This window comes from Thunnus thynnus, chromosome 14 (assembly GCF_963924715.1).
Source record: "Thunnus thynnus chromosome 14, fThuThy2.1, whole genome shotgun sequence".
In the NCBI taxonomy this organism is placed as follows: Eukaryota; Metazoa; Chordata; class Actinopteri; order Scombriformes; family Scombridae; genus Thunnus; species Thunnus thynnus.
Window position 1 is genome coordinate 6,736,966 of NC_089530.1, and position 16,013 is coordinate 6,752,978.

Consider the following 16,013-nt stretch of genomic DNA (forward strand, 5'->3'; position numbering starts at 1 on the left):
TTCTGTAATTTTCCAAAACTGACAATCTGACATTCACACCCGCTATACACAGGGTGCTAACAATACATTGTACAAACTAGATCTTTTCTACCATAACCCAGCTCTTATAGAGATACAGTTGGGTTCAGGTTAAGGTTAAGATAAGGGAAACAGACTTCGACACAACTGTCATAGAGAAGGGCAAGGCATGATAATTGTTTAAATATGGGGATAAGAACACAGACTTTCAGATAGTTTCTCCTGGAAGGCATTTCTACATGTGAAAAGTGACAGAATAAGTTGTGTAAAGAATGAAAAAAGAGACCTTGAGAGAGAAGGTCAAAACGTCTTCACCTATTCAGCTACACACACATGGACAATCACTGTGTAAAGCAGGTCTGAATGTCGGACTGTCAGTTGTGGACATTTACAGAAATTATGAGATGCAGCCCCAACTGTTCCAGAGTCTGAAATGTGTGGGGGGAGAAGAGGGTGGTAACATCTGCATTGTTTATATGCATTTAACTTATTTATTCATGTCTTCCCTTTAAGTTTAATTTGTATATACTTAGCATGAGCACAATGCCAAATTTTAGTCATTCTCTCTCCCTTTGTTAACATCTGCTTGAGCCTGTAAGTCTAAAAACAGACTCATCACCTCACAGGTGGGACATAATGTCTGAAAAAGGCAGATCTTTTACAAAGAAAAGGTCAGATATGCCTGGGAGCGACATGTGTATCCAAAATCCCCATTCATAATGGAAGTGTATGTGTGTGTCTAACATCCCCATTGACCACCCTGACTACTTCCTACAGGAGACTGTCTCAGAATCCTGGCAGTTGTAGCCGGATGCCTAAAATGAGAGCCAAGGAGAGGGCAAGCAAAGGACACATTTATATTTCATCAGCCCAGTCCACCTTTAACAGAGAGACGGATAAAGACAGAGATCATATTGGATTGCTTAAAAATGTATGGTGTTTGTAGGACAAAAGATGGCAGCTGCATGTAGATCTGAATGCTTAGAAATGGGGACACCAAGCAAGTCACAGCCTAGTCAGCACCAGTGAAGCTGACATGGGAATCCAGATCTGAAAAAAGAGTCGCTTTTAGCTTTAATTGAGCATAAAAGAGCACTTTCATGTGATGTGGTAACAGTTTGGGGAGTGGAAACTAAAATCCTGTCCTTAATAAAATATATTGCGGTGCTAGATGAAAAAATGTTGGGAAATGGGAAATCTAGGACCCCAAGGGTTTCTGACCCTACTTTGAGGAGTGCTGGGGTGTGGGTGATGGGAATAGTTGCAAACTGTACTTTGCAGCATGCAGATGTGTTTGATAATTTATCAAGCGCTTGTTCTCTAAGCAGCAGTGATAACCTACAATCCACTTCCTGTAAGATACCTAGAGTCAGGAGGTCCCAGCTCAAAATGAACTTTTAATGCTGACTCAAAGATATTTTGATAGATAGAAGCAGGATTTCAAAATCATGACTTTACTTTTCAGAGGAGAATCAGACATTAAATCTGCAGCGAAAGCAGCTATTTATCTACGAGGTCTTTTATAACTTTCATATTCATTTTACTAATATTTTACCCTGCTTGTTCTTTTCTTCCACACTGAATCATTTTCAGATCCGTTATTTGTGACACTTGCAAGTAGTGCTAATACAGTGGTTTTTACATAATTCTAGTGTACTGTTTATCATTGCTTGTGTAATCTGCTTCCACGACACAACTAGCGAGCTACAAGCACCGGTGTTGTTCAGACCTGCCCCATCCTGGCCTGGAAAAGACTTCTGCTGATGAAATTTTCATTGAGCAGATGAAGCTGAGCGTAGTTTCATAATTCCCCGGCGAGTTGCATCAGCTTGTACTGATATTGTTCTATCAAGACCCACTAAGAGTGGATTTCATGTCTTGATAGCTGAGGGAATCTATTTTGTTTGAAGCTGATCCTTCTCAAGGTATGTTGGGGCTTTGGTATCCATGTACCAAGAGAGAGATGTTGTTTCGGGGAGAAGTGGTACTTTTCCTTCAGAGTACATCATTGTCCCTTAACTGTTAATACAATGATGCATTGAATGACCAACTTTGAAGAAATGTCTGGTGGGAATTTGGCTGCAATGTATTATGTGTAATACAGAATGCAGATATCTTAACAACAATGGAGGGTGATGGTGGGATGCATCTGTACTGTTACTGCAGGGATTCAAGCCTCACTGTTGCTTCTTGATGTGTTTACTGGTAAAATCCTTGCAGGAAATCGTGTGTTTAAAATTTAATGCTGATTCAAGCTCATGCAGATGCTTGAGAATCATATTTGGCTCAGGCAAAGACAGAGATGATGATTTGTTCAGTAATACATCATAAGTTGCCAATGATGCTATTTGCCATATTTCCCTTTCAATACTTTTCAAAAGCCAGAGCATCTTTTACATTGCTTCAGACATGTTCAGATATTTTCATGTGGGAGTAAAAACAATGAAATGTTCCTATTGCTTTTGGCACTGTGTGTCTTGCCAAACACTTGCAACTGTGGCATATGCTTCATGTTTATTTAAACATTTGGAAATCAGCAGAGACTCTCGGTTAAAACTGAGCCAATCTGATATTTTCCACTACATTTCACGTCAATAAAATACAAGACTTGTAAGTTCACATTTCCACACTAGGAAAGATTTTTTAAAACTCCAAGACTGCGAGTATATAGCTCCATTGACAAAACCTGCTCATCTAACACATAAAGTATAATTTAATGAGTGCTTGAGCTTTTATTGGTGTTCTGATGAAATATTAGATGACAATTTGAGATTAACCAACTGAAGAATGCTAACCAATAAAAATCCATCACATTTCATTAGCATGATGTATCCCTATTATGTGTTCCAGTGGTCAAATTTATTCAAATAATGTGTTGGCAAATTTTTTTGCTTCAGTGTTTTTCCAGTGGTAATTCACCACCAGGAACTCCAGTTCTTTGTATTATTTCCTTCAGTTCCTCTTCTTTATCCTCTTGTCTCTGTGTATGTGAAGCTAGAAAGCCTCTGTTTTGGTCTAAACTATGTTCACCAGCTCGTTGCTAACATTGCCTGTCTGTCATTTGGTGATGGGCAAGTACACATAGCCATTTGATCCATTGTTGATATAAAAATTATTGACTAGTGCAGCTTTAATCCATGCTGCCTACAGCGACTTTGCATCTGCCTTTTTCTGCAATCGCACCACCTCTAAAATTTTCTTGTTAGTCTAAACACACCTTTAGAATATTCTCCTGTCTAAAAAACTACTATGAACAAAAAAGACATGAAATTTTTCAAATGTTCAAATTGTGACTTTATGAGAGACTCTAACCCCCTGGCTTGGTTCATACTATGATTTTCTGTGAGAGGAAAAGCCAACACTTCAGGTCATTCACTGTGATTGCTCACTGCTACTTGCTGAGTATGAAGAGAACAGCTCTGTGAGCAGGAATTCACCACCGGGTGTGAGGTGACTCAGTCACCATGGTGACAGAAGAGGCCGCCCCATCAATTCCTTGCATGGCAATGAAATACTTTATTTTCCTGGAGGATGGGATAAAGAGCTGTGACCTTCCACTCTACTGCTCATTGACCCACTGTTGAAGATTCAAAATGCAGAGAGCTCTGATTATTCTGAGAAACAAAGATAAATCATGGAACAGAGCTGAGAGTCGACCTGTGAGGTTTCTTTGAGCCCTGCTCTATATGGTCTCATTGAAAGAGCTGAAGTAGCATCAAAATAGATTAGAAAGCTGTGAAACTGACTTTTTCTTTATTTGATGGTGAAGTGTTCAGCACCTCTTAAAGGAATAACTGGACATTTTGGGAAATACACTTCTTCACTTTCTTGCCGGGAGTTAGATGAGAAGATTGATACCACTAGGAGTGATATTGATCTTTTTTTCTAACTCTCGGCAAGAAAACAAAAACGTTCCCCAAATGTCTAACTATTCTTTTAATAATAAATATGAAACAAGTGAAGATTCCTGAAGATTTTTTTGGTTTAAATGTCTATGAAGATCATCAGCTGGAGGTCTGATTTTTTTTTTTTTTTTAATTTACCACTACAGCACATCTCATTGTATAGACTGTGCAGTTATGTCTTTTTCCAGCAAAAGACAAATGACGTGAGGGACAAAGCTCTGTGTTAGAAAAAGCAGAAATGTTTGGTTTTAAATGATTCACAAGTATTTCCAAGCTGTCATTTTCTCTCTGTGTCCAGCTCTGCGGCTGACTCAGAGGATCAGCCGAGCTAATTTGGAGCAGGTGATGTGGGAAAGTTATAATTGTGCTTTTGTTCACACGTTCACAGCTGACAATGTACCACCTGCCACTGTGTGAAGCGTGTGTGGATAATATGCCGCCTGTGCTTGCCATGCGGTTTTCACCCAGAATTTGTGTTATACATTACATCCACTGCCATAATAATTCAGAAATGCTTTGCAAAAAAGGTCATTAGAGATTCGGAACAAAATTCTCTCTAATAGTGACATATTTGAAGTCCTAAGAATGAGCATGTTAATATATTTCTTTGTAGAGTATTTAAATATATCATTACATTACCATACCGTCAGTTGAAGTAGGTTATTTGACATCTGAAAATGGAGGTTTCACTGTGTAGGAGTGTATCATTTCACTGTAATGTGAAATGTGGCCTGGCTGCAGGAGTTCATTATTCTGCTTTTGGCCTGGTGCCGTTAGAGAGTGAACCTCTGGGCAGGTTTCAGACCCCGCTCCGATGAGTGTGAACTTCCCCCACAATGGCTGGCAGTGCAATCAGATGACCCAAGTTTAACAAGCTCATTCTCACTCGCCAATGAAGCCTCTCCACACAAGCCACAGTGTGATAGGCGAGGTATTTTTAAAAATGCTATTTGGAAGTGACTGAGGTGCATGGCTTCTCTGTCAAATCTCTTAATTTTTTTTCTAACGATGAAAATACCCACCCCGATTAAAAGTGATGAGGTCTACTGCTTGACTGAAACAATTCTGCACAAGCACCTGAACTTACCACCGTGACAAAAACAATGATGCCAAAAAGCATTTTGCTTCTCTTCCTAAAAAAATGCGTACATCCTTAAGAATATTTCTGTTTCTCAGTTTCTGGTGCAGCTCCAGCATGGCACAACTTCATTTCCTCCATACACCCTCACCCTGAAAAAAACAGGGAGACTTCATCAACAATAAAGAGGCTGACAGGAGTGTGATGTAGGCCTATGAGCAAATCCGACAGGGCTACACCAAACATCTCCTTGCTGGCTTATTAGCATCCTGAAAAGAAGGTCAATCAAAGGAGGAGAGTAACATGTTAAAAAACACATTTTAGTGTTGGTAACCAAAAAAGAACAGAACTAAAAAAAAAACATGTTTGTATTGTAGTTGCAGTTTGCTTACAATTAAACTGATTTGAAAAAGGTCTGGTGTTTTGTAGTATTTAAGTGCAACAATTTGATACAAAAACAAGTTGTACGGGCATTTCGGATTTCTTTAAATAAGTAATTGTTGCTCATTAGCACTATATATTCTCTGCTTTTGCTGCACTATGGTTTCTTACGAGCTAATTGCCAATTAATTCATGTAAGAGCCTTCCAGAAGATTCATTCCCCACAGAGCCTAAAATACTTCTTTTCTGTTCCTATTGTTGTTGCCAGGCACCCAGTGGGGCAGGATGTACCGTCTTTAATTCAGCCAGGACTTACAGTTCAGATCTGTTTCATTATATGATGACATTTATAATTGTATCAGTGCAATCAGGAAAAAGTGACAAAACCTTTTTTAAATTGAATTTACTTTGGAATTCCTATATCGTTATGAACAAATTAATAATAAATTAGTCAATATAGTGTAATATGTGATGTTTTTGTGAGCACCAGGTATTGGATGTGATTTTTTAAAAAAGGAAAATCATCATGAAAGTGAGCTAATGCTGCACATTGTCATATTATGATAATGATGGCAGTGGTGTCGTTGTCATTTGATTTGAGGCTGGTTTGAAGTTTGAGTCTTTCAGGGGCCCATGTAACCTTGCTGCATTAATAATAATGATGATGATGCCAGCATCTGCAGATGAGAAATGGCACAGATGAGAGAAAGCAGGCAGACAGGTAGAAGCTTGCAGAGCCTACACACACACACACACACACACACACACACACACACACATATATATATATATATATATATATATATATATATACATATGTTAATTTAATTAGTCATACAAATATTCATAGCTGAGGATACATGCATATGTGTGTGTGTGTGTGTGTGTGCGCGCGTATGTGTGTTGGTGCCCCTTGTTTACATGGTCTATAACTATTTTATGCAGAGCATCTAAATATTTAATGGCATGTAAAGGCTTTTTTCAGGATATGCTATGTTTGCATATTTATTTGCTTTTAAGGCTCAGCAAACAACTGTGCTGATGGCTCACAGTGGATTCAATAAAGTTGTGATTATGGGAAAGTATGGGCTTTTGCAAATGGACTCCTAGTACATTTATCACTCATTTCACAGGGCCTATAATTCACTCTCTGGCCCATAATTTAAAAAACACAATGCACAGCACATAATGCAAATGTACATATACAGAGCAGAGGTCTTTGATGGATTTGTGTTATAATATGCATGTAACATCCTAATTATTCTGGCTGCTGGAAGGCTAGTCTTGCCAGGGAAATGCAAAGCCAAAGTGCATACATGCTGATTGTACAGCTGCAGATTGCCCCAGGTAAACTTTTTTTTCTTGTCTTCTGCAGTCAAATTGTTATCATTTTGGTGCTGGAAGCTGTCCAGACTGACTTTGATCACTTCTATAATTATGACCGTGGAGGAATCACCCAACATGATAGCTTTGTCCTGCGTTCAGCACTGCCCTCATCCCTGGAAATAAAAGAAGCAAGAAAAGGAGCTAGGGTCGTACTTTTAGGGGAAATTCTTTTTCCTACATCTTTGCTTTTTCTCTGACAGATCTTTGTAGTTATTTGTATCCTCAGGCAAAGCAAAAGTACTGAGTGTGATAGCTTCTTATTCTCTGTAAGATTTGGTTTTTTGTTTTCTATCTTTTCTCAACATTTTTTTATGCAGTGTAGCATATTTTAGACACGCTGATGGCGGCTGAGCCTAAGGGAGTTACAGCTTGTCGACATGCAGAGTGCACTTGTTAGGGTCTCTATGTTCTAGTGGGGGAGATCAAAATAACAAAGTATGAGCAGAAAAATATATATGTGCTGTAGGAATGTGGCAAATCTTCATGATTCTCCTGTGACAAATTTAAGGGATAACTCACTCCTTTATAGGCTTTTTTTGTTCTCCAGTGGCTAAGTTAATCAAAGTCTGACCTATGTTTAATGGCAAATAATTTGACAGCGGAGCTATGAGACAAAAAATACTGTATTATGCAAAAAAAAATTACAAAAGTAGCATTTCTGTTAGGTTGTTAGGTTTGACATACGGAATAATTTAAAGCAAATGTTAGTCAAGTTTAAAAAGATGAGTTTAACATTTAGGTTATACTTGTTTATGTATTTTACATTTGATACTGATAAATGTATTTTCTGTTGTATACGAGCAGTTATAATGAGAAATAATGATTTTCATGTTTTCACTATCAGAACCATTACACTGTATCTGTGTGGTGTCATACTGTGTGTTAAAATGAGTTCCTCTATTCCACTTCTAATGACCTGCAGTGTTTTGCATATGTAGATCCAGTGGGAACCTGATGTGGAAACAAGTTGGCAGCACATCAGAGGTCATTTGCAACAGACTTCTCATCTACATGTCAGTTGTGAACAGTTGAGTGAATAATTTTGGGCCAGAAGGGACAGACATCCCATCAGTCTATTGTTTAGGTAGATGATGAACAGTATTAGGCTAAGTGTAAGCTTGAGATTAGGTGTCAGTGTAATTTAAGGGTCTGAAATAGTATATTTTGTCACATTTTTGTGTTTGGTTTCATATGATTCACATTGCGCAATTACAATTCAAACAACAGTGATTTTTTATACAACAGAACTCATAATTAGCTTGTTGACAGAGTTTTGGTTACATGTCATCTCAACGGGAGAACTCATAACCAATCCAGTTTCAGTCAGTTTAACTCTCGCAAAGCATGACGAATGATGTGCACTCTATGTCATAATTAACCTCATCCTGTGTTAACAACTTCAGAGAGCAATCCCCTCTCTCATACCAATAAAACCTCACAATCTGGATCCTTTCCAGTAGTTTGATCAGCTATTTTCTCAGCCCTCTACAGCACGCCACCACAAAGCTTTCTTGAGAGCGCATTGAAATGTTCTCTTGAGGTTTTCACATCTCAGCACAGTATTTGGTGCTCCGGGTTCAATGGCCTTTTCTCACCTATCAAATGAGCTTGAATAAGAAATTTGAAACATACTTGGTGTGAATGCTCTCTGCATCAAAGGTGAGTGTAAGTCTGATAAGGCTTGAGTGTGTATGGAGGGGGATGATTCTTGAATGGCTTCTAGAGGTGATATATTTTACACTGGAACATGTGTGCAGTAAAAAAAAAAAAAAAAAAAAAAGCCAGCTTAATAGCCACAGTGATATACAATGTCTCCCAGCCCTTCTTTTAACAACCAAGGCAGGCTTCTGAGTAGGCTTTCACACTGGATAAGGCAATATTTACTTTATATTCTAATATACTATATTTGCATACTGTAATTGAAGCACAAACAACTCCCAGGTTGGCAGGCATTCAGTACCTCTTATTTATTTATTTTTTATTCTTATTTGTGTTAAAAAAAATTAAAAAAAAAAAAAAAACAAACATGTCTATAAAGTCACCTGCTGACCTTACACAAAAATATTAGTCACCAAGGTCTGAACCATTGATGAAGGCAGTCTGGAGATATACTGCTTGTATTTGTGATACATTTCAATTGGTACTCCTATGGAGCCATATAGCTTCGCATGTATTATTCATTCACAGTTATATGGCATCTATAGTACCTAATGGAGCTGCCAGGGCCACAGCTTTGTTGCTGTTGTCAGGTGTTGTGATATTCAAGGCTAAGGCTTGATTGCATGGCGGACTACATGCAAATAGCATGTTTTCAATCCAAACTGTAAAAAAAATAATGATCAGAGTAACTCAGGTAAGGAAGTTCAGTCAACTCGACTGATTTAATTGAAGTCACAATTCCTATTTTCACTACATATAGTTGTTAGAAATGCATACTGTATGTGATAAATCAATTTCAAAAGGTGACTAGACCTGCATAATGTATTTGTGCCTGCTGAGGAACTGATTATCATGTAGATCTCATTTCCCATGAAAGTGACTCCCACAGATTATAATCCACTTGATTAGAGAGTGATTGTTCCCTCAACTACAAAACAATCTGAAGTGCCGCACTGTTGTATAACGACAAGTGCTGTTGACTCAACCGAATCAACCATGTGCTCCTTACTAAAATTAGATTCCGAAACTTTCACCAGTCAACTGTTTTTCTGCTCCTTTATAGTCCCAAAAGATAGAAACCTTATTCTTGTGATCATGCAGTTCTTCAGTTATAGGAAACGTAGAATGGAGTAATTTTCACTTCACTCCAGTGTTTTATGCTGTGCAGTAATGGGCTGAGTTGCTGAGTTCCATAAAAGTCTTGATGAAACTTAATCAGTGAAAAAAGAAATATGTTCAATATAACTTCCCCGAGCTTATCAACTCATTAATTGATGGGGAACTTAACAAAGAAAAGCATTAATAAAGTTACAGAAAATAATTAGTGCCTGCTAAAACCTTCATTAATTTGGGGCTATTAGGATTCTTTGATTAAAAAACACTGCGTGGTTTGTCATTCACTGAGCAAGGGAGGAATTGCGCAATTCAATACTTTTTTCATGTAAGTTAAACATTTGTAAATGTGCACATGTCAAATATATAGATCCAGGTGAAACTATATAAAACATCAGGAAGATTATTCTTATTATTATTGCATATTTTTCAAAAAAGATGAAAACATTTATTGAGCTTAATGTGGCAGCATGAAAGCAAACATAGAGCATGAAGCACATTTCAAGATCGTCCTCAGACACCAGGCCTGATGAAAAAAATATTTTTATAAAAAAAGGAGAAAAAGAGAGAAAGTCATGTAAGCTGAACTCGGACTGTTCGTACGATAATATTACTTCAAAAAATCACATGAAATATCGTAATATATGTTAGCAGCAAGAAAGACACAAAAAACAAGACAGATCAAGTTTCTCATTCAGTGTGTCTGGAGATATGGTGCCCAGATCAAAAATCCATTTTGTTTCTGTCTGGTTTTAACCTCCACTCCTGGTGGGGAGGTCGATCAATGTATGGTCCAGAATTTTAATCTTTTACAGTTTGAGCACTAACAGTTCTTCTTCCCCTCTTACAACCTTGGTGGAAATGGGGTTTAGTATACTTAAAGATTGCCTCCACAGATGGTTTAGACTCTTCTTAGAATAACAATTTGTCTGATATGTTTTTTCCTCAAAAAAGTTGAAATATCTTAAAATTGCTCAAATTACCACTACTCAAAATCTATATGCAAATATTTTTCGTTTCAAAAGTTGAACTGCCATACACAATATGTCTCCTATTTCACTGTTCTTTCTCCTTTCTCAGTATATATGCACTGGAAATTTCAAGTTTTCACATCGCACTTGTGTAAGTTGCATGCTGGAGCATGATAGGCCTTTTTCACGGCAGACATTTTGTCTTGTCATATTAAGAGAAGTCCAGGTGTGACTAATAACAATGGCTCCATTCTTTTCAAGTGTCTCACTAAGCCATGACAGTGTTATAGTGAGCCAGCTTGCACAATACCAGGACCGTGAAACTAGTTGTGATGTCGCAGAAGCATGCCTGTAGGTTCACATCTTAAACTCAGCTTTAAGGTGAGCACAGACAAACTTTCCCCCTTCAGCAGATGAATATGAAAACAGCTTCCTAGTGTCAAACCCTGCACATATATAATTCTGCACAGTGAAGCTCAAACATCCAAGTTAACAATAAGCAAAACATATTTTTTGGTGGAGGGGGACTTCACGTGGAAGTGGACATCTCTTATGTCAAAGCTTATGTTTCTGTCCCTTTAAAATAATCTTTACTTGTAAAAACGACATAGTAAAGTAATAAAAATTAAATCCTGTTGAACACAACATATCTTCCTTGGTGTTCTGAAACAGAATGCTAACCTGAACAATACTGACTCAAAAGTCTGTGCACACTGACCACAAACAATTACATGCTTCTCATGCAAACACCTACACAGTCGCATTCAAATTAACAGGTGCCAATAGCTCCTAAGGCTATGTGCGAGGGTTTCAGAGTCCACCTGTGCAGAGCAGCTACGTTGTGAACTCTCTGTGACACCAACGTGTGAATGCACCTCGGCATCCATCCCTGAATAATTTGTGGGCTGCCAGCTGAACCGGGCTAAATGGTCTCCTAGCCCCTCAGAGATGCACTCTGCTCTGCAATCTCAACTGGTCCACATTTCATGCATCCGGGGCTGCTATGATGAAAGAAAAACAAGGTCACAAAGTAGAGTTTGCATAACAGATTTCTCAAATATGTATGCACTTAATAAATTATATGCCACTCTATGGATGTTTTCTGAACCATCAAGTTTAACTGACGTATATACTGGAAATGACACATGCTCTACAGATTTAAATATCTAGTGGCACTCGAAGCACTTGTGAATATTGTAGGTATCTTGGACATCTGCCAACAGACATATAATTTCCTCATGCTGCCATGAAAAAGAAGACATATGAATAGACTGCCTAAGCTGTGCTCTGGCTCTGCCCAGAACAATATCACTTAGTCCCTCTTACCTGCATCAAGAATTATGTTACTATACGTATGTTACTGATATGTCTTTGCAAAGTATAGTCCCCAGGTATTTTGTGACAAAAACATAAAATATCTGGTATAATACGTAATATATATATAATATATCAAAATATGCATCTAAAATGTAGACTAATGTATGATGCATGAAAAGTGAGACTAATACATTCGAAATATGATGATGATATCCTGGCAGCTGCTAAATGCTCTATGTTCACTAGTCTGTAAACTGTTGCTGGGCAGGTAGTGTGCAATGGGGTTTATTAGAGATTTTTCAACAAGTCGCCAAATTAAATGACAGAATACATTGTTTTTCAGTGTTGTTTGACCATGCACTCCAGAACGACATATAAGAGTGTTTTTTAATCTATCACCCCTATAGTACTTGTCTGTGCTTTTTGAATCCGTTACAAATAATGATGTTGATGATGTGACAACACTGTGGTTAAGGTCCAGTTAGGTTCAAGCACAAAAAACACTTGGTTAGGTTTAGGGAAAGATCATGGTTTCGGTTAAAAAGATCACTTTGTTAAGATGAGAGAAACATGTGGTGTGGGTTAAGGTTATTACTTCCCTAAAATGAGGTGACCTTCATCATCATGGCTACAATAATAACCACAGGGTTAAGGGTAGCGGATGATCATAGTTACGGAAACAAACAGCGGTCTCATGTGGCAAAGTACACTGTTGGGATAATGCCTCCATCTACCCCTCCTTCTCCGAATGACGAAGTTATATAGACATCATCTCAACTGCGCCACTACTCCAGGTTATAATTACTAGGCTAGGCTAGGCTACCCTAGATGGTATCTGTCACTCAAATGTAACTATATGTTGTTTTTGGGCAACTAACATTACAACTTATTGTGTCTCTTTTTCTTTTCTTGGGAGGACAGTCTCCAATTTTTTTGCTGAGAATAGCTGCAGCTGGAAAAACAAGAGTGAGAGTGAACTAAACAGTAAAGCTCTGGGTCATAAAACCGAAACAATGAGCTGAAGGATGCTCAGACGCTCCATAGAGCTGAGGAGAACTGCAGAGTTGTTATATTGATTAGTGCAGCTTTGAACATTAGCTGAACTTTTCATAGCATTTTCACAAAGTATGATTTGTGGTGCAGGAAGGCAAATCATTTGTGTCCCCAAAAATGCAATCTGCATATCAGAGTTTGTACTCAGCACCAGTGCCACCAAGACAAATTCCAGTACATCAAACGTGCTCGGCCAATAAAGTGATTTTGAATTATTTACATTACTGCAATATTCCCTTGAGGCAATAACACAGCAATAATGGCACTTAGGGAACTGTGGACCAAAAAAAAAATCAAAAGAGAAGTTACTGATGCATAAGATGAGCAGTTATTAAAAGATTTAGGTACCCAATGAGATATAACTCCATAGCAGACCATAATCACAGTCAATTTCATCTCCACTGAGCATACATCACAAAGACGTAAAGTGCTGGTGCTTTTATGCTTTGTGAATTGTAACACAGTCATTGCGAGGGTTTTCTCCACTGAGATTACTGATGCATGCTTGACCAAGTAGGAACAATGGGGATATCAATTAGAAGAGGGGCTCACCCACCTGTCTGGAAGCCTGATCAGCCTGGGCCATCTGCAGGCTTAAGCAGTCTTACACATATATCTTCCAATGAGCCAAAGCTTAGGGGGAAATGCTGGATTCACACCCCATTTAGCCCAATATTAACATAAATCATTTTGGGATAAACACTTCTACTAGCCAGAACTGTACCGGAGCTAAACAGTCTATGGTTTCCCACTTTACTCCTTCCATATGGTTTTTCCATTTTCCCCCTATTAATGATGCTTTTTGTAATTATGAGGAACCTTTCGGGGATTTTTTTTTTACTTCAACAAGGGATTCAACGCCTTCAGTTTTTCCACAAAGTTTATCCAGAATTGCTTTTTCATTTCTTTCATGGGTGAGATACTTATTTGTAAGCTAAAGTGAGATTTAGTTCCACACCATCTCGTGTCAGTTAAGCTAACTCATAATACTCCGGCTCCTTCCCCGTGGCACATAGACACAGTTGTAACTGAAGCTTGAACACCTGTTTAATTGCCCTGAACATTGCAATCAACATTTACTATGAATGCATTAGGCAAAAGTGAAGAGAGACGTTGCTCATCTTTTATTTAGCAAACAGGTATCTCAGGCAGACAACATACAGTATACTGTACCACAGACTTCGATTTATCAAACCTAACTGTGTATCACCTCCAGGAACAGAACAGATAAACAAGTCCAAACCCACAGCATTGCTGAGGCATGCACTGTGCATTATATAAATTATGTACTATGCAATACCATACATCAACCTCCATAGACTCTTAATCTATATAAATGTATACTTTTACTTTATTTTTAGTGTTGAGCATATTTAATATCAGCTAATGTTCTCTCACAGTGAATATGTCCAGTATATATGCTATCTGTGTCTTGTATCAGAACATCATTTTTCCAATTGAAGAGACTCTCTGTGTCTGTGAGACTAACATATACAATAGTTCCACATTTTCCGTTTGAGATGTAGACATTTCATACTACTGTTTTTTTTTTTTTTTTGCAATGCCATGGTCAGAAAACATTTTTTGAGAAATCAGGGTGAGGTGCTTAGTTATTCATGTCTAGCGAGGTTTAAATGACAACATATTTTCTAAAAGCATGTATGCGCATCTTTGCTTCACACAGTTGTAAGAACAGCCAAGGACAAATCATGTTTTTGCAGCCGTTTGGCAGCCTGAGTCAAGGGTGTGACAGCTACAGTGACACAAGAAGGCTTTGTCGTTTCTCCTGTAATCACAAACTTGATTTCTGTTTGAATTTCAAAGGTTTCTCAAGTTGTTGCAACAAACATGGTTTCAGTGCATCACACACGTGTGTGTACTGTTTAAATTTGGGGCGACATTAAAGTCTACAGTATAGTTAGAGTCAGGAAATATTTACCAATTATTAGGTGGAAGTTTTTAAAAAAAATAGTAGTTGGTTTCTAGAGACTTAACTTTATGTGAGAGTGAATTTTAGTGATTATTTATGGATGTTAGCCTGTGATAGACCAGCAAACTTGTGTTGTTTTTCTGACCTCTGCCCAAATGCTCTGACATGCTCCAGTAACACCCTCGAAAAAGATGAATTACAGAGAGAAAATAAATAAATTAGAACATCTCCTCAAAAAGTTAGTCATTAGTGATATACTGGAAGCCAGTAGGAGTCACTAAAGCAAGCCACTACAGCCATGCAGTAGGAACAATATTAATCACAAAATGGTAAATTCAAGTAAAATGAGTTTACTTTTGTTTCTTCAGAGCTCTACTGTAAGACAACAAATCTGAAGAAAATATTGGTTTCCTTGAGTGTGAGTCAGTGTTATCAACTGTAGCAAGGCATCTGCAGTCAGAATTATAGCCTTTATAACACCATCATTGTCACACACAAGTTGTTGAATTTGCAGCTTTTCAATCTTGTGGGTCAAATACTGTTATTGTACAACATAATACAGCTTGCTCTGCTCATCACAGGCATATTGCTTCACATCTTCCTTTGCACCCGGCAGCTGGCCCTCCGTAGCTCAGTGCATCTGTCTGTCCTGCTCCGATGTAGGAATCAACAAAAGGGTTCAATGCATTCAGCTCTGCATAAACACTTTTCTTATTGCTCTGCCCAGAGAAAATCAAATCCTGCAGATAATTTATTCATATCTCCCATTTCTCCATGGCCTACCATTGAAAACTGAGGAGAGGGGAAGACAGAAAAGCTTTTTTTTTTCCTTTTGAAGGTCTTCCATTAAAAATGAATGGACCTCTGATTCTGTGAAAATAAGGCTGGGATTGGGACTGTCTCCCAGACGGAGCAGGGCAGAGTGAGGCTTTAACAGGTCCGAGTTAAATATCTGCTCCTCTCCCTTTCTTTCTATTTTAGGTGTTCCTGAGAAAGAGCATACGCACTTGGTAAACCCTCTCCGGTTAAAGGTTTAAAATGTAGTTGCTTACGACTCTGGGCTGAAATGTAACAGAGGAGACTACAGCAGCTAGTTTTGTGTCTCTTCTTACTTCTGATGTTAAAAATGTCTCACAGGCAAGTTTACTCAGGCCAGTCAGATTACAATTGTTCATTTCTGTATTATCACTGACAAGCCAGTA